The 6,000-nt window shown below is 34.2% G+C and overlaps 1 protein-coding gene across 1 annotated transcript in view; it reads left to right on the top strand.

Moving 5' to 3' along the window:
* LOC104545622 (chromosome unknown open reading frame, human CXorf30) overlaps positions 1 to 6,000 on the top strand; it is a gene marked incomplete at its 5' end in the record, with an annotated part of 89,273 nt that overhangs the window by 60,996 nt on the left and 22,277 nt on the right. The gene's annotated exons all lie outside the window — the stretch shown is intronic.

Here is a 6,000-nt window from a genome sequence, read left to right as displayed (position 1 = left end):
GCAGGACAGTTTATGTTTGCGTATAACCCTACTAAGGAACTGTGAAGGAACAGCTAATGATAGGCTGAATCTATTTGTTCTCATTCAGAAGGTCACATTCATACAACAGTACAATTATATTTTAACTGGCAAGTGTTAAAGTTCCATGAATGGAAATGTTATGTTCAAAAATATAGAAAAGAGTGTTTTCTGTCTCAGAGAAGTATACTTGACAAAGTACAAGTTGGCAGTGTTAGAAGACAAAGAGTAATGAAGATTTCTAAAACAAGTGGTTTTAAAAATAAATTTTGAAAAGAGAGAGAAAGTGACTAGGTGTATACAGCAAAATACAGAAAGCTAAAAAATTCTTTGAACACAAGAGTGTGATAAAAGAATTAGAGAAAACTCACTGGTATCATCTTAACCGCCTATAGGAAACTGGCAATTGCAGTCGCTGATGCATTATCAAAAAAGTCCTAAAACATAAAACATGTCCTCTGAGTTATGTATTTCCACCAAACAATAGAAAAGGAATATAAAAACAGGAATACTTCTGAGGGTGAGAGGGCCTCTGGGTGGGAGGAAAGAATACGTATAATGCAGACATATAAAAAGACTTGAAATATCAACCTTGCTATTGCTTCATGATCTGCAGGTTATCTGGTGGCCTATTGGTAAACTCACTGGCCCTCCAAAGTAATCCAGAGAAATTTGCTTGCATTGGGAGTTGGTCTTCCAAATGAAAAGCATAATTTGTTTTAGACATTAATGTAACTACTTGAATCATTAAATTACATAGACATCATTGTGGTAACTGTGGTGGAAAAAAATTGTGAAATTATAAATACTACTGTTTTCAATTTTGCATTTGTGTGGGCCAATACAAAATGGTTAGGTTAAAAGACACCTTACGTTGTTACTGGTTTCAGGGGGCAGCATTCAAAGTGGGGCAAGTGAGTCAGGATACCATTGAAAAAAACACGTCTGTGCAAATCAAGACTTTTTCATAACATATGTTCACAAAGACACTGGTTTGATGTTGCCTGTGACCAGGTACAGATGTGATATTTATTTGCTAGAACTGCTAGCTAAGTGAAGACAATGCTAGCTAGAAAAGGAGAATGTTGCAAAAAGAATAGAATGTTTTGAAAAAAATAGATTTTAATAAGTTACTTTAAAAAATTAATTTACAGTTTAATGTACTCATCTAGGTAGAATTTCAGATCAAAGGAGGATAATGTGAGAGGTTTTTTGGTTTTTTGTGAGGTTTTTGTTGTAATTTACTGTGCCAAATAATATCTAAATAAAGAAAGTGTGTTAAGAGGGGAGTATGGATAGACTTAATAAAAGGGAAATTAGTCCAAAAAGGATTCAGCGAGAGAGAGAATACACAGAAACTAGCTGCAAGGAAGAATGCAGAAATGTATGTGGAACAGTAGCTGGGAGATGCGTACCATGTATTTCATATACATGGATTCACAAACTTCCATTTTGTTCACTAAATGATGCAGTGTTTTGAAGAAATACATTCTCCTAAAAAATGGGGGGAAAGTGCTTTCTACTGCTTTCTACACAGTAGAAATCTGCTTTAGCAGTAGAAATCTGCTTTAAAGAAGCACTTTGAAAGAGAAAAATATATTAGCAAACAGAAAAATCAAATGTAAGAGAAAATTCAGAAAGGAAATGTTGAAGTTGGTTGCTAGGGGAATAGGCAGTGGTATGCAGGTTGAAAAAAAAGATGTGGCTAAGAGTGAAATTTTGCAGATCCTCGAAGATATGGATGAAAAGCTTTAATTGGATATGGTAAGAGAAATAAATTTGCAGGGAAGAGACATAAAGATGTATCCACAGAACTACACTGAGGATTTCCTTGAATTGCATTGACGATCAATGAGTATATTATCAACAGAAGGAGATAACTTTATTATCCATTTCTTTGTATTTAAAATATTTTTGTGCCTGGCATTTAATGAAATATATGATGATATCTTTGCTGATATTTTAATGGTCTCCATATAGCACTTTTATACCTGTATGAACAAATTTAGTGAAAGGCATATTCAGTTACAATCAGCTCTTCTGGGGTTCTTGAGCAATTTGTTTATTCTGTTGCTATTATCCTAGAGTCATGGCATTTTACAGTGAGAAATAGATGTTTATTTCTCAGAGATTAATGTCTTACTGCGCAGATGATACTGTCTACTTACATGTTAGGATGTCCTCAACCAACAGGCTTCCTTTTATTTTTTCCCTCTATTACTCATATAATTCAGTTTTGCTATTCACTTGAATATTTACTTGAAAATTTACTTGAAAACTGTATTAAAATGAATTAATCTACTGTACAGTAATGTATTCTGTCTGCTGCTGCTTTTGCTGGTAAGGCATAACTGCATATTTCAAGTTCATTCCCTACTGCCTACTGAGTTCCAGCAGTGTGTATGAAGACTCCTGGAAGACAGTGAAGAAGCAGGAAAAGTACAAGTGTCAGATGAGAGCTGAATGAGTCTATGAATATTTCACAGGTTTGGAAGGTCAATATTAGATGCCAGCTGTCTGGTAGAAGTGACTAGTTAAGGTCTGGTCCCACAGTTCTTATTTTACCCAGTTTGGGCACTATTAGGTCAAGAGGAGAAGAAATCTTTGTTAGGTGTCATGGGCACAGTGGATACTTAGCCTTGAAGAATTAGCAAAATCAGCGAATAAAAATCAGTGAAAGATTGCGATATGTTTACATTCAGCACCAAATGAAATAATTTATCTAGCTTTTGAAAAACATGAATCTGCAAGTTCATGAATGGCTGTCCTTTCATTCTGTGTTTGTATACTGTGATTGTGCTGACCTCTTTTATTAAATAACTGCAGCCTACTGAATGAGATGTGAGGAAGGACAATTGAGTGAATTCACTTGCATCTCTGTTTGATTGCATCTGTTCAAGGAAAAGCCTCTGTAATAAGGACAGGCATTTTTGCTATCTGAACCTCTTGCTACCAGAGCTTTATTTTCCTCCTGTCTCATTGGAAATGGGAGGCAGCGTGACAATAAGGAAAGTTCTTTCTTCATGGAAAGTTCCTCTCCCATGCTGTTTGTGTGTCATCAAGTCTGCTGCAGGTTAAGCATTATTTGCAGAGAGCTCAGGAAGCTGTGAGTTATCCACAAGAGACTGCAGCCTCACAGGCCAGTGTCCATTAGATTCTTATCATCAGAAAACATAATGTGTAGTGAGGTGGTCTTCAGTGAAGTCAAACACTTCTGTGAGGGAGGTACAAAGAGCTTCTCTAATGACAGTGTGAAACTCTATTCTAGTTCAGATATATCCAGCAGGTCTTCCACAGCACCTTCTATAGACATTAGGCCCATCAATGCCCTTGTACTTAACTATTTTGATTGACTACAGCTTCTTTTCCATGAAAAATTCATTTAAATTCCTGAGGTTTTTGTTAAGTAAATCTGTTAGGCTTGCCTTTTTATTTTTAGATGTATGACATTTATTAATTAGTTTTACAGTAAATCCTAACAGTCACAAAATTTCACATTTGCCGCATTTATATGCTCAGAGTGGAGCATATAAATATCATGGATAGTGTGGAGTTTCCACACTATCCTTCTTAAGAGGCAGAAAATATTTTTTTTAAAGTGGTCAATTCCCTATCATCTTCTTAGAGGCTATTTTAAAAAAAACAAACAAACAGACAACACGCAAATCCCCAACACTTTAATTATAGTGCTTTTTAAGAAGTAGCCTTACTACCACTTGAAAATAACAGCCAAATCATAGAAATGTAGAGCTCAAAACCCTTACTGATTTTTAAACATAGTTGCTTCAGTAATTCTGCATACACAAGTGTTGCCTAAATGCATACTACCTATTGGAAGTCTTTATTTACACGAACAAAAACACTTAAAGACTGAGATTAAGTGCCTTTCAAAACAAGAAGTGTTTAATACTTTAAAAAAATTGTCTTGGAATGATTACCTCAAAAACATTTTCATTCCTTTTTTTACTTAAATAATGCATGATATTCTTCAGGAAATACGAGGAAGTAATATTTTCTCTAACTGGAATTTCTATTCCCAAGATGTAACCAGCTGTGTATAAATAGCATGCTTATATCTTGCCAGTGTTTGGATTGATAAATATCTCTGTTTTGAATCAGATGGTTAAAACTCTTCCTGCTGTTCCTTACAGAACAGAGGTGGCTTACTTGGAGTATACTTTACATCTGCATGTGTATTTTACAGTTTGCATTAGATGAAATAAAAATTTTACTTATACTAAAATGGTGATTTTTAAAAAGAAAACTAGTGAATGAAAACATTCAAAGAGCTAGGCTAAAAGGTCAAGGTATATTTGAATAGTGTTATATATATAGTATTTGGCATTACTTTAAAGAAATTGTTATTTCTGTCTCCAGCATTTTATTTATTTCACCATTTTAATTGAAACTGGAAATTCTAAGGATCAAGAGAACTCTGAACATTTGACAATTTGGACAAATTTCTACAAATTATTCGCTTTTTTTTCTTGTTTGCCTCTAGCTGCTGCAAGTTTGTTTAGGCAGAATGTGTATTACGGAATTGTCTAGACCCAAATATTGTCATATTGACAGAGGCTTCCCATAGTAGGATAATATAGTAGTCTTCAGGGCAGCTGTGATGAAAATCTAAGTACATTTTTCTTTTTTGAACGGTCCTAAACTAGATCAGCAGTGTAGATCAAAACCAGCTAAGGTATTGGCATAATGAAGCTTTCAAATATTGGCACTTATAAATGCATCAGTTTTTCTTAGATGCTGTAAATATTAAAATATTTTAACTAAGAACCTAGTATGAGCATAGAATAGGTTACAAAACAGCCCAGAGCACAGAAAATATAAATGTTTAATTGCTTCTGACTGAAAGGTACTATATACATATGTCAAACCAAAACCAAATGTCTTTGGATACTAACAGCAGCTTGCAATTCACAACATTTTCTTCCTAGCATCTGAACTATAAAATAAGCTTTTCCTGAGTAGCACTGTGTGATATAACTGCCGAAAGAAACATCTGCTCAACAGTTGCAATTTTCTCACTGTGGAATGCTCTAAATGAAGTCATCTTTTCTCTCCCATAATAAGTTAATTTTAGTGTCTGAATCTTAATGTTTTGGCATTTGTCTATGGTGACTACTACAAGCCTTGGGCTGTGTTGGAACCTGAATGAATGGCATAAACATTATATTTTTCAAACAGAGAAACAACAAAGTATGGAACAACATAGGATGATCCGAGGAATTTTATAAACTGTAGGAAAACATTCATGTTTAATTTCTTTATAACCATTTACTGTAATAAAGTAAATTTATAACAAATGGATTAATACATGGAAATACTGTATATTTGGTACTCAGTGTGTGTCTACTATGACCAATAATTCTGTATGTTTGTAATAATATCTTGCTTACATCCATGTAACTCTTTGATCCAGCATAAATTATACAGATAGCTGTGTGAAGGATGCCCTTTAAGGAATCAGAAATATTTCCACATAAACTGCTACATTTCTTAGAGTTAATCTGTCTGTTACAAAAATATTGGCAACAAAATTTCAAGCTTCTTTTTAGATAATGAAGTGAGAAGGAATTTGTATATTTGAAAAGGAGAAGCCACTACAAGTGTAGGTAGGCATCTCCATATTCACTTAAATTGGGGTAGCATTACAGATTAGCAAAAACAAGGCAAGCTTTGTTTCAACTGTCACACAGTGCATTATCTATCAGACTTTTTGTATAAAGAGATATGTAGCCTTCAGTATAGAATTCCAAGTCAGAAGGCCTTGGGAATTAACTTTGCAGCTGACTGGCACTCAGCATATATCTCTACAGGGATGCATGCATAGGAGTTCCGCACAACACATTTTAATAAGCTGTGCAAATTCAGAAGGTATCCTAAGATACGTGGTCATAGTAAAATGAAATATCCTGTTGAATTTAGTGGTTTTTAAATACATTTTTCATCCATAAAGTGCCTAAAACTTTT

This window comes from Mesitornis unicolor, unplaced genomic scaffold (genome assembly GCF_000695765.1).
Source record: "Mesitornis unicolor isolate BGI_N332 unplaced genomic scaffold, ASM69576v1 scaffold4298, whole genome shotgun sequence".
NCBI lineage: Eukaryota > Metazoa > Chordata > Aves > Mesitornithiformes > Mesitornithidae > Mesitornis > Mesitornis unicolor.
Note: the sequence above shows the minus strand (reverse complement) of the source record. Positions and strands in the feature narration are given on the sequence as shown.